Source organism: Gracilinanus agilis, chromosome 3 (assembly GCF_016433145.1).
Source record: "Gracilinanus agilis isolate LMUSP501 chromosome 3, AgileGrace, whole genome shotgun sequence".
Taxonomy (NCBI): domain Eukaryota; kingdom Metazoa; phylum Chordata; class Mammalia; order Didelphimorphia; family Didelphidae; genus Gracilinanus; species Gracilinanus agilis.
This window is the reverse complement of record NC_058132.1, coordinates 553,373,041-553,391,977: the sequence shown is the minus strand read 5'-3', so window position 1 is coordinate 553,391,977 and position 18,937 is coordinate 553,373,041. Positions and strand designations below refer to the sequence as shown.

At 35.9% G+C, this 18,937-nt stretch overlaps 1 pseudogene; it reads right to left on the bottom strand.

The window, feature by feature from the left end:
* The window catches only part of LOC123241838, a 51,401-nt pseudogene extending 32,667 nt beyond the window's left edge, over positions 1 to 18,734 (bottom strand).
* Positions 18,735 to 18,937: the final 203 nt, after the last annotated feature.

The following is an 18,937-nucleotide window of genomic DNA, read 5'->3' as shown; positions in this document are numbered from 1 at the left end:
GCTGGTTTTTTGGTTTGGGATCCCTGAGAGGAGGAGTAGAAAAAAAAAGGGGGAAGGGATAGATTGGAGAGAGATACATTGGGAAATAAGGGTGATGTAAAAACAAGAGATATCAACAACATTTATTTTTAAAATTAACAAGTAAATTCCTTCATCCTTCTGTCTTTGACTTCTTTGTTAGTAAAATAAAAGTACTAGATCTGCATTATGTTGCAACTATGATGTTTTCTATCTATGATACCTTGGGTAAAACTCTTCCCTTCTCCTCATGCCTCAATTTCCTCATTTGTAAAATGAAGACTAGATAATATCTAAGGTCCCTGCCAACTTTAACTCTAGGATTTCATAATCCTATGTCCTCTAAGTTTTCTTCTAGTCTTAATGTTCTTTAATGTGATCTAATTACTATATATCTTAGCTTTCACATCTTACAAAAGAATGGCTTCATTTACAGTTCTCCTGAGGATATTAAAACTATTAATGGGATCGTAAATGGGAAATGCAAACATTGTCTCAGAAAGCCAAGATATATGCAATAAGAACATCAGGTGTTGTTTCTAAAATTAATGGGTTTCATAGTATAATTATAGTTATCAAACTTGGTCTCAGAGAAGAGTTGAAATAAGAAAATATGCTTTTATTCCTTCATTCCAAAAAGAGAATAATACATACTTAGAGGACTCAGTTGATATGGTGGTTGATTTAAAAAAATTAGTGATCTCTTTTGTTTTTAACTTATTGTCAATTCCAAATATATCTAACAGAATACAAAGAAGGAAAGATGGATGTGAGGGAGTAGTTCAGCAAAACTAACACATCTGCTGAGTCTGAACCTCTCTCTGCAAAGAAAAGAGTTTCATTTTTTCCCCTCTTCTTAAGGAAGCTCTTAAGGTCAAAGTTGGCCACTATAATTAGCCATTATTTAGGGCTATTGATGTTCCATATGCAATGTTGTAATTATTATATTTCTTTACATTGTTGGCTTTACTTCTTTTTGCATCAGTTCATATAAGTCTTCCTATACTCCTCCATATCCTTCATATTTATTATTGCTGATGGTGAAGTAATATTGTATTATTTTGGGGTGTCTTGGTTAGTTTTATAAAATGCTTATTTCCTCTTTCTTTTAAAATTTTTATTAAAAGAAAAATTTACTAGGTAGAGAAGGGGAAGGGATATATTTAGAAATAAAAGTGATATAAAAACAAAAAGTATCAACAAAAATTATATCACTTAAAATTAATTGTTTTCTTCTGCTCCTTTTAGTGTTATCTTTTAACTTTTAGAGGGCCCTGTTGAAGCCAATCCAGAATAAATTCTGACTTAATTAATTTCCTTATCTTAAAAATATTCCCTACTGATTTACTTAGATTAAGAATAGCAAATCTTGTTGCTTTTTAAAAAGTTTAACTGCCATCTTCTCTGCTATAAAATATTGGATTTTAAAAGACATCTGTTTTGAAGGCTAATTGGAGCCTATAACATATTTTTTTCCCTGTACAGGCAGGAGGTGGGAAGCAGAGGAGGGAGTATAACAATTCACCTTCATGTACTCCAGAAGAACAAAAAAAATTCCATCTCTCTTCCTCCATCCCAGATTCCCAACTGAAACCAGCTGTCACCTGAAACCCTCTGTGTACTATTTCAGGTGATGATTACAGGCGAGACCAGCCCTAGGCAAAATTTGAAGTAGGCAAAGTTTGTCTCCAATAATCCATCCTCCTCTTTTGATGCCCTTTATCTCCTGGGAGGCGCATCTTTCTTCCTGCCAGGCATTCTATACCCTCTGGCTTTCTTTTCCTATACCTAGCAATACCAAATCTAAAGAACTGTTCCCAAACTCAGCTAGAGTGTAAATAACAATAGTTTATATTTATGTTGCATTTTACAATGAACACTTTCTTTAATTCTTTATCTCATTTTCATTGTCACAATATTCTTGTGAGATATGTAATATAAGTATTGTTTTTCCTATCACAGGGGGCAAAAATATGAACTACAGAGTTTATCAAGCTACTCGCCCAAAGTCACCAACTAGTGTGTGGTAGAGGTGAGTGCTGGAGACTTTTGAGAGTCCCTTGAACAGTAAGGAGATCAAATTAGTTAATGCCACTTAAAAAATTTAATTCAGACTATTCAGTGAAAGGACAAACCCTGAAGCTGGAGCTTAAATTCTTTGGCCATGTAATGAGAAGATAGGACTTGTTGGAAAAGTCTCTAATGTTGGAAAAGATTGAAAGCAAAAGAAGAAAAGGAAGTGGCAGAGGGTCATGGAAACATTAAATATGAACTTTGTCAAACTTCAAGAGATGGTGGAGTATAGAAGGGCCATGTGTGCAATGGTCCATGAGATCATGAAAAATAGATTATGACTGAATGGCCGAACAACAATATTTTAAACACTATGCTGGGGATATAAATCTGGAAATGAAACTATTCTCCTCAAGATGCCTACCAACACATTCCACTCTGCCAAATGAATTATACTTTAAGATGGAATTATGGATCTTAGTAAATGGGAGAGTAGTCAGACTTTTTAACTTTCTTTAATATACCATCTCATAGACAAATTTTCACAAAATTCATCATCATATATCACTAGCCCCTTAGTCTATTATGGTTAGAAGATGATTCCCAAAAGGTCCATAAAGGCCCAAAGTAGGCAGGGAATATTAATTTGCTCTGACTAGGTTCTCACTGACCAGTTCCCCAATGAACTATTTTTTCAGTTCTAATGTATAAGATAAATTGTTTAGAACTAGAAGGGGCCTCATAAAAATAATTTGGTCTAATCCCTTCAATTAAAAAAACCAAATTAAAGTTCAGAGGTTTCCCATAGTCACACAGTTAAGAAACAAAGCAAACAGAAAATAAAATATAAGCTCTTTGAGGGCAGATATTTTGTCATTTTTTTATAGTTATATCCCCAATGCCTTATATATACTAGGCTTTCAACAATGTTTGTTGAATTCACAAAGATGGGATTTGAATCCATGTCCTTGGACTATAAATTCATTGTTTCTTTCTTTTTTTATAATGAGATGGTAAAAGTAGTTGAAACTTATGTTGCATTGCACATATACTGCCTTATTTGGTCCTTGTCACAACCCTGTGTATGAGTGGAGAAAAGAGGATGTAGATGAGAGATTTGGAGATAGAACCAATAAGTCCTGGCACCTAAGAGATAGACATGATAATAAGATTATGGACATGCATTACAGGAAATCTGGTAGTACCCTCGATAGATCAGAAAGTTGGGAGGATTTAGTTATCAATTGAAAGTGTATAGAAAGAAGAAAACCCAGAAGTTCATTTACACATAGGATGATTCCAACAAAGGAAACAGAAAAGCTGTCAGAAAGATAGGAGGGGAACCAGGAGAGAGCATTATCAGTAAAACCATGGCAAGAGGGAATATCCAGGAGCAGAAGGTTGTTAATATAGTTAAATGCAGCAGATATGTCAAGAATGAGGACAAAGAAGATTCCTTTGGATTCAGTATTAAAGCAAGGATTTGAATAATATTTCTTGGTACCAATTACAGGTCCTTTCTTCCCTTTATTTGAAATCTGGAAATTCTGATGTTGTCCTTTTGATATTATAGATCAGCCAATTAACAAACAATTAAGTATTTAAGTGTTCAATAAACATGTGCCAAGGACTGTTGGGCAAAATGTGGAATACATCAATATAAAAGTGAGACAGTCACTGCCCTTGGGGGAATGACATTTTATATTCATTATGTATTCAGTGATTTCTCTCCAGAATGAATTTGTAGGAAGGCAGTAGTTTCTCTTACAGTTTTGGAAAGAAATTTCTGACCTCTTATTTAGTATCAGAACTTGGACATCTCTCTTGGAATGCTAGTACTAGATTAAAAACTGTAATACATATAGATCAATGTACCTCCCCATCTCTGCGAATTTTTTTCCCTGCAGATAAAATTTGGTATACAACACCAAGATTTTCCTGGTGTTATGTTTTATATGCTCATGACTTCGGTAACTTTAGAGCTCATTTAGAGTTCTGCCTGAACTTAAAAGCTAAATTAATTCTTCAGCATATGACCACATAGACACTGCAACAATCTATAAAGTTAACATAACTTTTCTTAAACCATAGAACAAGTCAAATGTTTGTTTCATACATTTGCTTTGTGAAAATACGAAGGAAAGCTAATTTACATAAAGTCCTCATTAACTTAGTATGAAAAAATGCCAAGTACATTTTTTTCCCCTGGAATTTTTATAAAGTATGCAAAAGTACTAGTAATTGACATGAAAGAGCAAAATTACTTCAATTTTCTTAATGTAAACAGCTTGGAAACAACACAGGTAAGTCACTTTGGGGTCTGAGTCAGGTTAATGGTAGCCTCCTTATAGCTGGATGCCATTCATTTAGGTGTCCATTTATCACACTTTTACTGACATCCAATAATACATGTAAGCTGGATTGGCGCCGAACAAACTTGTGAACTTTGAGAGATTTCCAATGTAAGGTTTTGTCTAATGCTTTAGAGAAATAGCAAATCTTACTTCACACAATTTGATCAATTTAGAGCCAAAGCTAAGAACAAAATCTTGAAGTTATTTTTTTTGAAAAACAAAAAAACACACATTTCACTGCTCATAAATACTTCTTATGTGATCTTTAAAAACTTTTGAAATTATTTTATTTCCATTTTACAGTCATGGATTTTGAATAGAAGAATTATTTGAGATATATTCAACTACGGAATTTAGCAAATGGCAAAGATAAATGCTTGTTCATAATATAAGGATTTTCCAGTGTTGGAAAAACAGTAAACTTTGCTTCCTGTTTCCCCAACTCTTTGTCTAGTAAAATATTTTATATGGCATCAGGAAACATTCTTTAAAAAAAAACAGTGACATTGTCTTGAAGAAGTAAGCAGCTGGTATTAAAGAAAATGAATTATTGCACAATGTGGTTTTCTGTTCTGGCTTAATGTTGTTCTGATGGCCAAGTCCTCTCTTCCTTACACATAGCCATAATTCATCTCTCTTACAATTTCCCTCTCTCCCTCCTCTTTATCTCTTCCTCCTCCACCAGTAATTAGTTTGGAGGTAGATTTTGTCCATTTAACCATAAAACCAGTTTGACTGATGATCACCTCTTGGTCTTGCTGCTACCCCTACCCCAAACTGAATAGTGAAAGGCATGCAATTTAGAAACCTTAGATATGAACTCTGACTTTGCAACTTCCTATTTCTGTTCATCTATTCTCTTGTCATACTTGGGAAAGTATCCTTGCCTCAGTTTCCATTTTTAAGAATTGCCAGATTGGATTAGGTGAGCTCACATATCACTGTCAACTCTAAATCTTAGGCCATGATGAATTGTGTGCTTGTTTTAACATTGCATGATTTTAGCTTCACTCCTTTCATTCATTCATTTACTGATCCAACCATTTATTCATTCAGCATTTATTGAACACCTTTATTAAACAATCTAGTTAAGTGACATAAATGATATTGTACCAGCAAGTCACTGAATCACTGTCTGCATCAGTTTCCTCACCTACAATGGGGATAATAATAGCACCTACTTGTTGTGAGTATAAAATGAAATAATATTTGTAAAATGCTTTGCAGACCTAAAAGTACCATGTAAATGCTAGCTACTTTTAGAATCTCTTTCTCTCTTTCTTCCTTCCTTTGGAGTACTCCTTGGCCTGTTCCATTTAATAATTTTTCTTGGTTCTTACTCTTATCTTTTCACCCTCCTTTGGAACTTAATTGTTGGCCACTGCCTTTACATATGTATTTCCCTTCTAAGAAGAGATTTTGCTTAGCCAGATTCACTGAGGTGATGAGGATCCCTGATTGGCATGTCCCAGGAATTCCAAATGTGCTACAAACACTTTTGATTTCTTCATATTTATTTAAACAAATCTTAATCAAGAGTTTGATCCCAAGTAACAATGCTATGAGATTATAATTAGCATAGGAATTAAACTAATGCCTCCTACTTGGCTGTTTTATGTGGAACAAACCTATGATGTGCTCTATGGGGCTTTAAGTTAATTTTTCCATTTGAATAAGAATTTCACTAAAAAAGTATATTTTGGGGAAAGCATCACCATATATTTAAAATAATAGATGCTGGGCTTACATTTCAGTTTACTGGAGACTAAGGTCGAATAACAATATTAATCTGGAGATGTCTTTAATGATCAATTTCTGTCTTTAATGATCAATTTCCAATGGAAGTTGTATGCACATCTGCACATCTATGCTTACATCTGTCTATGATGACATCGTCTTTCAAATTCTTAAAGGGCAAAGATTCTCTTTGATGTCTGTGAATTGTTCTTTATAGTTTCCAGCAAAGGAGTACTATGTACATGCACAGCAGCCACATAAAGGTGAAACTGTCCCAGTAGATAACCTAAACCAGGTTGAGGGTAGCTGACAGGCAAACCCATCAGTGACTTAGTGGCCCCAAGCATGTGAAGACTTCTTCTGATGGAATGAACAGATAAGAACAATTTGTTCCAACAGCTATGAAAATGGCTAAAGCAGGTCAAGTAGAGTGCTTAGAGCTTGGTCAAATACTGAAGATGCTACAGTCATCTACTGCATCCCAGGCTGTGGCTAGTCATCCTGATTTTTGTCTTGCCACTGGACTTTGTTGACTCTGGGAGAAAGAATGAAGCTGATGACTTTGGGCAGCTTTGCCTCATTTAAATCCAATTTAAGCTCAAGTCAAAACTTTGTGATGCTGTTGATCCTCAAAACAAAGAACAAACAATAATAATACTTCATTACCATTGGGGAAGAGGGAAAAAATAATAACACCACATCACCATTGAGGAAGAAGGGAAAAAATGTCCCATGTAGGGAACATGTCTCGCATGGATGGAAGGACAAGCATATAAGGGCAAGATACATGTGTCTGGGGCATCTATCTGAGGTTATTCACACTTCTCACACTTCAGGGTTCCCAGGGTTCTCCAGTGATGTCATTGGTTGAATGACATTTTCTATTGAGTTGGGGTTCTCTGCCTTTCTGTTCTGTCTGCTGTGTTTTTCTTTGCTAAATGCTTCTGTTGCTTTTGGAGTTTTCTGTTTGTTTGTTTTGTTTTTTTGCTGTTGGTTCTGATCCTCATTGGATGATTATACTGCTTGGGCATCTAATCTTTGATGGGTACCACTGATGCTGCTGCTATGGCAGAATTTTTTTTTTACCATTCCCTTTTTGGCTACTATCTTCCAGGGGAGGAATCTTTTATCTGCTAGCCCTTTAACTTGATAGTTGAAAGCTCTTTCATGATACGAAAACAAAGTAACAATATGATTAGGAATAATTCCGAGACAATCACATCTAGTCAGCTTAACAGAAAAAGCTATATCTATTTTAAAGTCTACTGCTACTGGGTCTGTATCCTAAAGAGATTAAATATAGGAGAAATGAACTTATTTGTACAAAAATATTTATAGCAGTTCTTTGTGTGTTGGCAAAGGACTGGAAACTGAAGAATGTCCATCAGCTGGGGAATAGCTAAACAAGTTATGGTATATGATTGTAATGAAATAGCATTGTTCCATAAGAAATGACAACTAGGATGATCCCCCCAAAATCTGAAAAGATTATGTGAAGTGATGCAAAGTGAAGAACTAAGAGAACGTTATACATGGTAACAACAATAATATGATGATCAACTGCAAATGACTTAACTATTTTCAACAAGGCAAGGATCCAGGACAACTTCTAGGGACTCATGATAAAAAAGGATATCCAACATCATAAAATGAACAGATGGCATCTGAATGCAGTTTGAAATATACCATTCTTCATTTTGTTTCTTCCATTAATTTTCCTCTGCTGAAAGCAATATGTATCATGTTTCATAAAATGATGAACATGGAAATATGTATTATATAATAACATCTTCCTGGGGGAGGGGAGAAGGGTGTGAGAGAGTGAGAGAACATGGATTATAAAATGTCAGAAAGTGAGTATAAAAAATTATATCAAAATGCAATCTGGAAAAAAATAATTTTAAGTCCATCTTTTCAATTCTTTTTCTTGGGTACCTCAGTCTAAATGCTAATCTGAATCAGGGTCCAAATTTCCTTTTGTTGTGTCATTTTCAGTTGTGTTTAACTCTTTGTGACCCCATTTGGGCTTTTCTTGGCAAAGATACAGGACTGGTTTGCCATTTCTTTCTCCGTTTTATTTTCAGATGAGGAAACTGATGCAAACAGGGTTAAGTGAGTTTCCCAGAATTACACAGTTAATAAGTGAATTTTCCTGACTCTAGCCCACTTGCTCTATCCACCGTGCCACCTAGCTATCTAGAATTCCTTTTAATTCATATCTTGTCCCTGGAACACTGACTTTTTCTTCAAATCATCTCAGAGACTCCATTTAGCAAAAATACCAATACCCTAGCTAGGGCATTGGTGAAAGGATCTGCTTCAATCCTATCATGCCCACTGATTGGCATGTAAATTAGCTCAGGAGCAAGATTGAGAAGAGACCCGTTTAGGGCTGGTGATTTTTGTACTACATTCCTGACAAGCAACAAAAATGATAATCTCCTTACACTTATCTCCAGGTGTATTTATCCTTAACCCATCTGGACTCTGTCTGCAGTCCTACTCTACTTTGACTCAAGTTATTTTCTTCCCTTGCTATATTGATTAATTACATAAAAGAGAAAAAACTGTTAAAGATGAGATAGGTGGCAATTAATAAATTAATATTGATTTAGGTTTGAAATACTCTCCTCAATAAAATAGAAATAAATGAGAAAAATGATAAAAACAGGTAAGGTCAGAGCCCTTAACACATAGTAGAGAATGTTAGAGACATTACAAAATCAAGAGTGTAACTAGGAGGCACAGTGGATCAAGCTCCCGATCTAAAATTAGGAAGATCTGAATTGAACTCCTGCCTTAGATACTTGCTCACTGTGTGATCCTGGGCAAGTCACCTAACCTTCTTTTTTTCAGTTTCCTCATCTGTAAATAAGCTGGAGAAGGAAATAACAAATCACTACAGTATCTCTGCCAAGAAAATCCAAAATGAAGTCACAAGGAGTTAGTCTGAATACGACTAAATAACAATAAAATCAAGAGGGAACCCTACAAAGCTCACAGTGATAATGATACCGATAATATGGTAGTACCACCAGAGAATGGGATCTGTGGCATTATCAGTCTCTAAATAAGGTGATGGTTGGATACTAAAGGTCTTGTTAGGGTGGAGATCATAAATTTTGAGCTGGAAAAGATCATAGAGGTCATATAATCTAAACTCTTTATTTTTATAGATGAGGAATTGAGGTCAGAGGGAATTTTAGACTCCTTGAAGAAAGTTCCCAGTGTGCCCCAAAGTAAAATGCTCTACCAATGTGAGACTTTTCTTGATATTACTTGCTCTTTGTGCATTTACCCTCCCCAATTACCTTGTATTTTTTCTATATTTATTTTCTGTAATCCTGTTTTGTATAAACATGTATTTAAGTACATGTTGCTTCTCCCTATAGATTGCTCACTGTAGGGGGATTGGTTCATTTTTTTTCTTTGCATATCCACTGCCTGAAACATGTCCAGAATGTAGTAGGCATTGTTATAGGAAATTAGATTAGCAAAGTGAAGGTGATTGACAGCCAAAGGAAAAAAAGATTCCATCTATGATTTTAACAGAGTTTTAATTTGTTTCTACTTTTAATATGTATCTATCAAGTAATTCAATACAACTATCTTATTATTCTTAGCTGTTATCAAATTATGTTTAAACTACCTATGTTTTAAATGCAATGTTAGTTTTTATATTGAGAATCTCTTTTAGCATGTTAGTATTCTTAGATCTCTATCCAACAACAATTAAATATTTTATTCTTATGTTTTCCCTGCACTAGCTCACTAAAAATTTTTTTTTAAACTTCCCTAACCCTTTCTTCACTTTCCCTATGTCTATTGTTTTAATAATCTGCTAAATTGTTAGTATACTTTAGTACCTACATGGTTAGGTACTATTATTTACAATTCTACTCTACTTTTCCAACCTGTATTACATATATATATAAAATTTACATTATTTACACTACTATACATTTGCACAAGCATTAGTTCTGCATATCAATGTTAACCAGACAAGAAAATGACTTGATTTTCTTATGTGGTTAAAATCTTATGGAACTTGCATCTATTTATAATATATACATATATATATACGTAAACACATATATATATATGCATATATATATATACACATTTTGCATTTTCACAATCTTAAGACACTCCCTTATTTACACAAGGTCTCGACTAAATATCAGTTTTGTGTTGTGTTTTGTGTTCTCTTTATGTACTGTGCATGCAAAACACTCACTCTTGTTTTCAAAGTTGTCAATTTTCTTCAAGTTGCCTGTAAATTTCTCTTGTATCTTGATGCTATGTACTGTGGTTGCATTATCCCTAAAGTGTGAGGTTAATTTGCGTTTTTTGTGCTATCACCGTACCAGTCTTACAGAAATCGTTTCCTTCTGTCTTCTTCTTTGTGTAGTTGTCCATTTTTGCAAAGTTCAAAGTTCAAAAGTTTTTTCACAATGTCTTTTCAAGTCCTCTTGCATTTTTCTTCTTGGTGATTTTCTCGATTTTCTTTTCTTCTCTTGATGCTTTTCCCCTTCTCTGTTTCTCTATCACGTGTTGTCTGTCATCATACATGTTGTCAGACAGGCTCTCTGGTCTGGATACAGGAACAGTGTGGATTGTGATGCTTTGTCAGTAATGTCAATCGATTGTTTGTATGTGTATGTTTTATGTACTTTCAGATGTTTTTCAATGATTTTGTGTTTTGCAATGATTTTGCTAGGTTTTGTGGATCAATATCCACTTACATATGCTTTCCTTTTGGATGGATAATGTTCTCTATTGTGGAACTAGCAATCCAATATTGCTTTGATTCCATGTATATATAATGTTTTCATTGCTATAGTCTACTCCACATTTTGCTTGTAATCCTTCTGTATTTAGACTTTACTTTAGGTGTTCTGTACTTTTGATTGATTAGTCATCCAGTACATGTATGAAGCATAGCCACTCACGTCTTTCCTTAATACCTATGTCTGGTACTGTGATTACTGGTACATTTGCTTCTCGATATAGTCTTTTCATTTCCTCTTCATCATCAGAATTCATGTCATCAGAGTCTGTATATGGTTGTGATGGCTTGGTATTAATTACATTTAATGCTAAAATTACTTCTATGTCCATATCTGCTAAGTCATTTTCTGGTAGCATGCTAGTCATGTGTGGTTCTTTGCTTTCTGTTTCTTGGTTAACTTGGCTCATGGGTTCAGCTGTTTCTGTTTTTTGATTCACTTGAATCTTTGGAGCCTCTATCTCTGTATACCCCAGTTCCACTTCCTGTTGTAAGGTGACCACTCTTTGTTCTGGCTTTAGACCCTCAGATTGCAATGCATTTTGGTCTTGCAATGCATTTGCTTCCTCTACATTGTTGTTTCTGTATGGCATTAACATGTTGTTATCTTGATTGTTACCCTGGCTTGGCTGTATTATTTTATGGATTGATTCATTGTTCTGTGTGAGTGATTCCTCTATTTGGTTATCTCTTAAGCATTTAGAGTTCTCTCTAGGTGGAGGCATTCCTGAAGTAACAGAAGCTTGTAAGTTTTGATGTTTTTGAATCAAGGTTTTTCTCAGAGATGTTTTTGGCTTAAAGTCTTTTACTGTTGGGTTTAAGTTTGAATGTCCTAATATGTCAATGCAATTCTTTTCTCTGTTAACCTTTTCATGTGCCAAGACTCTTGGAGGTTTGCTCGTGTCAGTGCTTAAGGATAATGTTCTTTCCTTCCCAATGGTCTTGATTGTAAGTTGTTTTGCAGTTTCTTTCATATCATTGTCTGTCTGTGTGTGAAACTGCTCAGAACGCCCATTTAAGCTTATCTCTTGAACTGTTGCATTTAGATTTGTCATTAGTTGATCTTTTCGTGTATGTTCTATCTTTATGCTATGTTCTTGTATATCTGGAACCTTCTTGTCATTAAGTGTTGAGGATTTTAAGTTTAAATCTGTTGTTACCGGTATTTCACATGATGCAATTTCCTTATCATTAGTTAGTGCTATAGTCATTATGTTTGGTTTAAAGTCTGGTGTACATGCATTTGTATTTTCGTCCTTTCTCTCTGAATCATTGTCTTTTATCCCATAAATTCTGTTTTTGATTTCTATTGCATCCCTAATCATTTGGTTCTCTTCTTCTATTTGATCTCTAGATTTAATCTTTGCTTTTCCATGTCCATAGTGTACTTACATGCCAAAATCTCTGATATTATGGTTTTTATGTCTTTTCCCATTGTCACACCCATTGGGCTTTCCCTTATGTGTTTGGGCTGTTTCCTGGCATCATAAGGTATCTTGTTTTCCCATCAGTACTGGGGAATAAAGTGGTTTTTCACCCTGATCTATGTATTTTTGCATAGTCTGCAGGTCAGGAGCATGCTGACTAGATGATGCACAATTATGATCACATTTGTTTTCTCTCTTGTGAGTGTTGTATCTAGATTTTGTGTATGTATTATTGTAATTGCTTCTTTTGTTGTTGTTGCTGTTAAGTTGGGCTTTGAGGTGACAATTTTTCACTATATGCCCTAATTTCCCTCAAAGAAAACACCTTATATTATTATTAAAGTTATTGCTAGTTTGTCTGAGTTGTTGGCACTGAGGCCTTACTTTATATGTGTTCAGGGCTGCTAGGTTTTTGATTTCCTCTAATTCTTTTTGTTTGATGGTAGATTTAGCCTCTTTTAATTGCTCCTTTAAATCTTTTATATCATCTTTTTTTTCTAATGGATTCTTTGCATTCTTTGGCTTCCTGATTTCCCAAGTGAACATATGCAGCAGTTTTACATAGGTCTTCCAAACTTAATGATTCCCATCCTGGACAATGAAAATTAAAATATGTTCTAATTGGTAGGGAACTGCCCTTAATAAACTGTTTCCTTATGTGCTGCAAGTTGGGTTCATTTAAGCCTTAGAACCCCAAAATTGTTTCCCCAGCTTCAACAAGCCTATCTAAATATGTTGAGGGGTGCTCATTTATTTCATGTCTTAATTTTTTGAATTTTCCCCAGGAATCAGGATGCTTAGCAAAGGATTTCATAGCTTCTACAAGATCTTCCCTAGCTCTTCTTAGGTATACTAAGTTTTGATGACTATTTAATTCTAGATCTTCATAATATTGTGGCCAAGATGTTAAGTTTGTGTTTCTATGGGTCTCTTCAATAAATTGTGCTGTCTCTGCTGGTATAAATAATTCAGAAAGAAGAATTTCAATGTCTGAAAATGTGGGATCAAAAAGTCTTAATGCTCTCTTAAATTCTTTTATGACCTTGAAGGGATTTAAATAAAAGGCAGGCATTCATTGTTTCAGGGTATCTAGACCTGAAGTAGTGAATGGCTTATGTCTTTTTATATGGAGAAATCCAGAATCAGGCTGCAAAATTGTGTGATCACTAATTGGTAATATTGGTACTGCTGGTGCTATTGCCCCTTCCTCTATTTTCTTTGTTGTGTCTGTATGTGCCTCAGTTGTTTGCATTGTTATTTCTATTTTGTCTCCTGCTGTGATCCCTTTCCCCTCTTTCAATTGAGCATTCTCTTCAAGTAACTTTGCTATTTCCTTTCCCTTATATGTCATTATCAATACAGTGCTATCTTCCTTGTGTCCTGACAATTTGTGTACTAAATTCTTTAAGGACCAATAGAAGTGGAGGCATGAGATCATAACTGCAATTGTGGTTGGTATGAAAGCAAAGACCCAACCTATTTCTAGCTTTAGCCATTGGCAGGAATCATGTATTTCTAGGATTCCCATTATATAGCCTGAGATCACTACAATCCAGAAATTATAAATCATAGTCAAAAAGTTGTATTCCCATCATGGTACAAATTATTTTCCCCATTGATGGATCCATTACCAGTTTGAATATAAAATTTCTATGGTACTGTGCCTTTAAATTTTCTTTGCTAAGTTTGTCCCCTTTGCTATGCTGTAGATAGGAGAAAAATGGCTGCTGTCTGTTTCAAACAGAGGCTTTTTTTTCAGAATTATTTAGGTACTTTACCTAATCTGGCTCTGCCAAAATTGTAAGAATAAACGGAGCTAGTTGTTAATGTTATGATAGAGGGGGAGATAGAGAGAATCTATGTGCGGTGAGACTCTCTTCTAGCTCTCCCCTACAACTGAATATACTCTGAGGAGACTTTGAGGGGGTGTCACCACGAAACTCAGTGACCTGGATGCTTGTGCCACCCCACAGGAGTTGGGGGCAAGGCTTCCCTATAAGATGAGGTATAGGGGACCCCAATCTGATTCTGAATGAGGGTGGGGTTCACACAAATCTCCCCCGAGGTCAGCCAACTTTACAGTGAGTGGTCTGGCTTCAAGATGGAGGTAGCCAGACCAAGCTGTGGTTCCCCTCTCTCTTGTCTCTCAGGTACTCTGGAATGCTATCTGACTAATGAATGGCTTTCATTAATATCAATACAGAGATTGGGGAAAGGGGTGAAGGACCGAGGGATTTTGGGGTGCCCTCTTCTCTATTTCTATGGGGTCCATCACTTGGGTGGGAACCTTTGGGGTTCCCACTCCTAAGAGTCTCCCATTGCCTCTTCTCCTTCAGTTTCTATTTCTATTTCCTATTTCTCTCCTTTTCTATAATTGCAAGTCAAACTGGAAAAGGTCTTTCAGCAAGGTTGGGTAATAGGTGAAGGAGTCTAAGAGATCCCTCCAAAAATGGAGTCCCCAAAACTTACTTCAATCTATGGTTAAAGTATTGCTGGGTGAGAAGCAATGGGATGCCTTTGACCAGGGAATTCAGGGTATCAATGTCCAAAGAAAGATCCTCAGGAAGCCACAGGACTGGAATTGGGCTGAGATGTTCTCCTCTTCCCTCTCTCAGACCTCTGCAAGAAGTCCTTTTTTTCCCCTTCATCCTCTGGAATCTTTCCCAGAATCCCCTCTGGTCTTAACTGTCACCAACTGTCAGCCACTCCTTCTCTGGCTCCTCCTGTCCCATCCACCTTGCACAAATCCCATTCTTACAAGTAGGCATTGTTATAGGAAATTAGATTAGCAAAGTGAAGGTGATTGACAACTAGAGGGGGAAAAAAGATTCCAGAACTTTGGTGGGTGTCTGGCAAAGTGTCAGTTACTCCCTGGACTTTCCCTTGGATGGGGTTAGCTGTTTTCTCTGTATATCCTGCTTTGGAGAAATCAACAACCATCTAGAGATCTTTGATTGGAGTTTGGTCGAGTTATAGGTGAGACACAAAGTGGTGGACACGTGTGTCAATGTCCTTACTCTCTCTCCTAATTGGATTTTATTGGCTGTAATCAACTGGATTCCTGTGGACCCTGTTTGAGGACAACATACGTGAGACCCCAATCTATTCAGCTGGACCTGTTCACCTTTCAATTTTCCTTTATTTTAATATCTCAATAGGAACTCTGGTTAGGTTTAGTTAGGCAGCTGAGGGAATTTTAGTGTGGTCAAAGTAGTGCCACCTTGTTAAATTTATATGGGGCAAAGAAATTTATTTTTAGGGACTGACAGTTTCATTTTAAAATTTTGAGATTAAAACCAAAATATCTGCTATATAAGACAACTTGGCACCCAAAGCAGACCAAAAATAGTAAGAGAGATGGAGTCATAGTAAATACATAAAAGTAATAAATAATCTTTTCTGTATGTTCAATTCAAAAGATTTCGGATTTGTACTTTCTCTTTGTTGAGCCAGTAAACTCAACACCATAATGAATACTTATATTAATAAAACACAGGTAATTGGAGAGCATGATATATAAAAGTGATTCATCATAAACTTTAAAGTGAATTGATAGTTTTAGTAGACAACCATTCTGCATGTTTTCAACCCAACATAGAAAGATTATTTTTCCTCCTGCTAACCCTTCAAAACACTCATCTTGTAATGATAATTTGCACAGCGATATGGAAAACAAGATGATAAACAGTTACCTGATTAGAACAGAGAATGAACTGAGCCTGTCAGGAGGTGCCTTGTGCCAGGAGAGTTGAAGCTCAGGTATATAAGGAAGGATTTGAACTGGGAGAGGAATCTCAATCTGAATTCTAAAATACCAGAAAATGTTTGTCAAAAATTTTTTCTACGTGTAACTAAGAGAAAAATTAAAAATCTATTGATGTATAAATTAAAGAGATGTACAACTATTGAATTAAAACTGCACTTGAAAGTCATGAAGACTTTTGATTCTCTACTGATTGCCCAATTATCCTCCAAACCATACACTCATGGAATGTGGAATGACTACCCATCTCTGAATCTAAAAATATGACATTACTTCCAAGAATCAACAAAGAAAACAGATGGCCGGCTAGAGTAGGAGCTATGGGAGATAACCAAGGTCAAAGGCAAGCAGATGGAATATGAGGCAAGGAATTAGAGATGATGTAGGCTACTTGAATAGATGATCTCACTTGAGTCTATCATCAGTTATGGAAGTCCACCATGGAATTGTCATTTTAGTTGTGGTTCAGAATGTTGGTGTGTTTAAGGTGGAGTTGGGAGTAGGTCAGAAATACGGGAAAAATGTCATAGGCACCCATTCACCATTGTAAATGGAGGACAACTGTATGTATAAGTTTAGCTCACAGCATAACTCTCATAAGTCTGCTTTTGATAAGAGCCACCATGGTGCCTGCCAGAACTATTTTGTGGTAAAGAATCTCCTATAAGATGGCTTATATTTCTATTTTTTCCTCTTTTTCAGTCATCTGACTTCAGTGACCCAGCTTAAGAACCTCAGAATGGAGTAAGGGAGAGGTATGATAATTGGAGAGAACATATCCACATCTACAATATCTCTTGTGCCTTGAAACTACCCCTCCTCAGACTTTCTCTCATATTGACCACTAAAGGAGTCAACACCACTGTGATGGAGCAGGAAAGTTTTTTCCCCTTTGCTCTGAGAGATGAGGTGGAGTACTATTTCAATTCATTGAACAAAGAAGTTCCCTTTGTTATTTATTTTACCTTTATAGCACACCTTGTATAGATCAACAGCAGCAGTTCTAAGAGAGTTCGTAGCATTTTAGTGCTTTGGGCAAAAGAGTAGTTAAATGGTATTTTGGCCAACCTCCATATTTTAGCAATACGGAATCTAAAGTCCAGAGGGCTTCAGCTTTGTGAACCAGAGGTTCATAAGCATCAGAAATGAGATTTGAACCGAGTCTTCTGATTCTAAATCCAGCATTCTTTCTATTCTGCCATATTTCTTTTATCCATAACTTTTGCTAATGTACCAGATAATGTAGGATTTGTTGCCAGAGAATCATAAATCTAAGGTTGAGAAGAACCTCAGACATCATGTAGTCCAACTCTGTTATTTCATGGATGAGGAAAATGAGGCCTAAGAGTTTTAATAACTTGTCAAAAATCACAGAGGTAGTAAATTTCGGAGGTTTGAACCCAGGTCCTCTAACAATGTCCATACTTTTATCTCTGTATTGTTGAGTTTGTTGTCTTTACAATTAGGTAAGTTATAATGGGGATTCTTATTCAGTCCTGGGTTGGCTTAATCCCTTCCATATTATAAATAGCATTACCCTCATTGTGGGTAAACAAAGAAAAGGAATATTCTTACTCTTTGTAAAGAATTAAATTAATGGTTTGACTAAAATATATGAAAAGTATAAGTAATAATTGTGGTCACCAATTCAAAGCATTATTGCTCAAAGTTGAAATGACCTTTAATAGTTTTTCAGAGTTTAAATTCTGTGACTGTGTATGCTTTCCTGGGTCTACTCATCTTACCGTACATTATCTTTTGTAGTTTTTTCCAAGTTTTTACAAAATCAGTCTTTATGATTTTTTATGGCGCAGTAGTATTCCATCTCAATCACATACCACAACTTATTCAGTCATTCCTCAATTGATGGGCAACACTTTCAGTTTCCAATTCTTTGCCACCATAAAAAGAACTGCTATACACATTTTGGAATATAATCAGTTCTTTTCCTTTTTCCCTGGTCTTCTTGGGAAACAGACCCAGTAATGGTCCTGTCTAAGGGTATACACGGTATTCCAAATTGCAATACCAAATTGCTTTCCATAATGGTTGGATCAGTTCATAGTTCCACCAATAGGACATTATTTTTCCACATCCCTTCCAACATCTGTCACTTTGCCATTTCCTCATTTTATCCAGAATGATGGGTGTGGGGCAATATCTCAGAGTTGTTATGATTTGCATTTCTCTAATCAGTATTAATTTAGAGCATTAAAAAAATATACCTGTATATGTATGGCTTTGGTTTTTTCATCTGAAAATTATCTGTTCAGATCTTTTACTCATTTATCAATTGGGGGGGGACCAACAAAATTCCTTAAGTTAGTTTAGGAAGTGAGATGGTAGAGGGATGAGAGAGTGGTAAGAAATGCACCAGGCTTAGGTTATAACTATGAGCATCTGTCAGCTGTTCCAGTTCCCCTACTCTCACCCTAAATAACTACTGGTGTGTGTAAGTTCAGAGGGGCTAACCAGGGTCCTCACCCTGCCCTGACCTTCTGAGGCACAGCTGACAGCTCTTCAGACAGCATCTGGGCTCCCAGTACAGTTAACAGGCACTGGCAGGTGTCCGAATGTGAAGCCAAGGAAAGTTTGCAAGCACTTAGGACATCTCCTTGCAGCTCTGTTGTCATTCAACTAGTTGAGGGAGATTGGCGATACCTGTTTGTGTTCAAAACTCTAACTCAGAGTGATGATGACTATTTTTATTACTGACTCTAGGCAAATTTGGGGCAGAACAAGTGTGAGAAAGGCAGAAAGTAGGAGAGGAGAGATGTTAAGATAGGAATGGCCATCTTCAAGTTACAAAGTGATAGAACTTTCCCTGAAATGATAC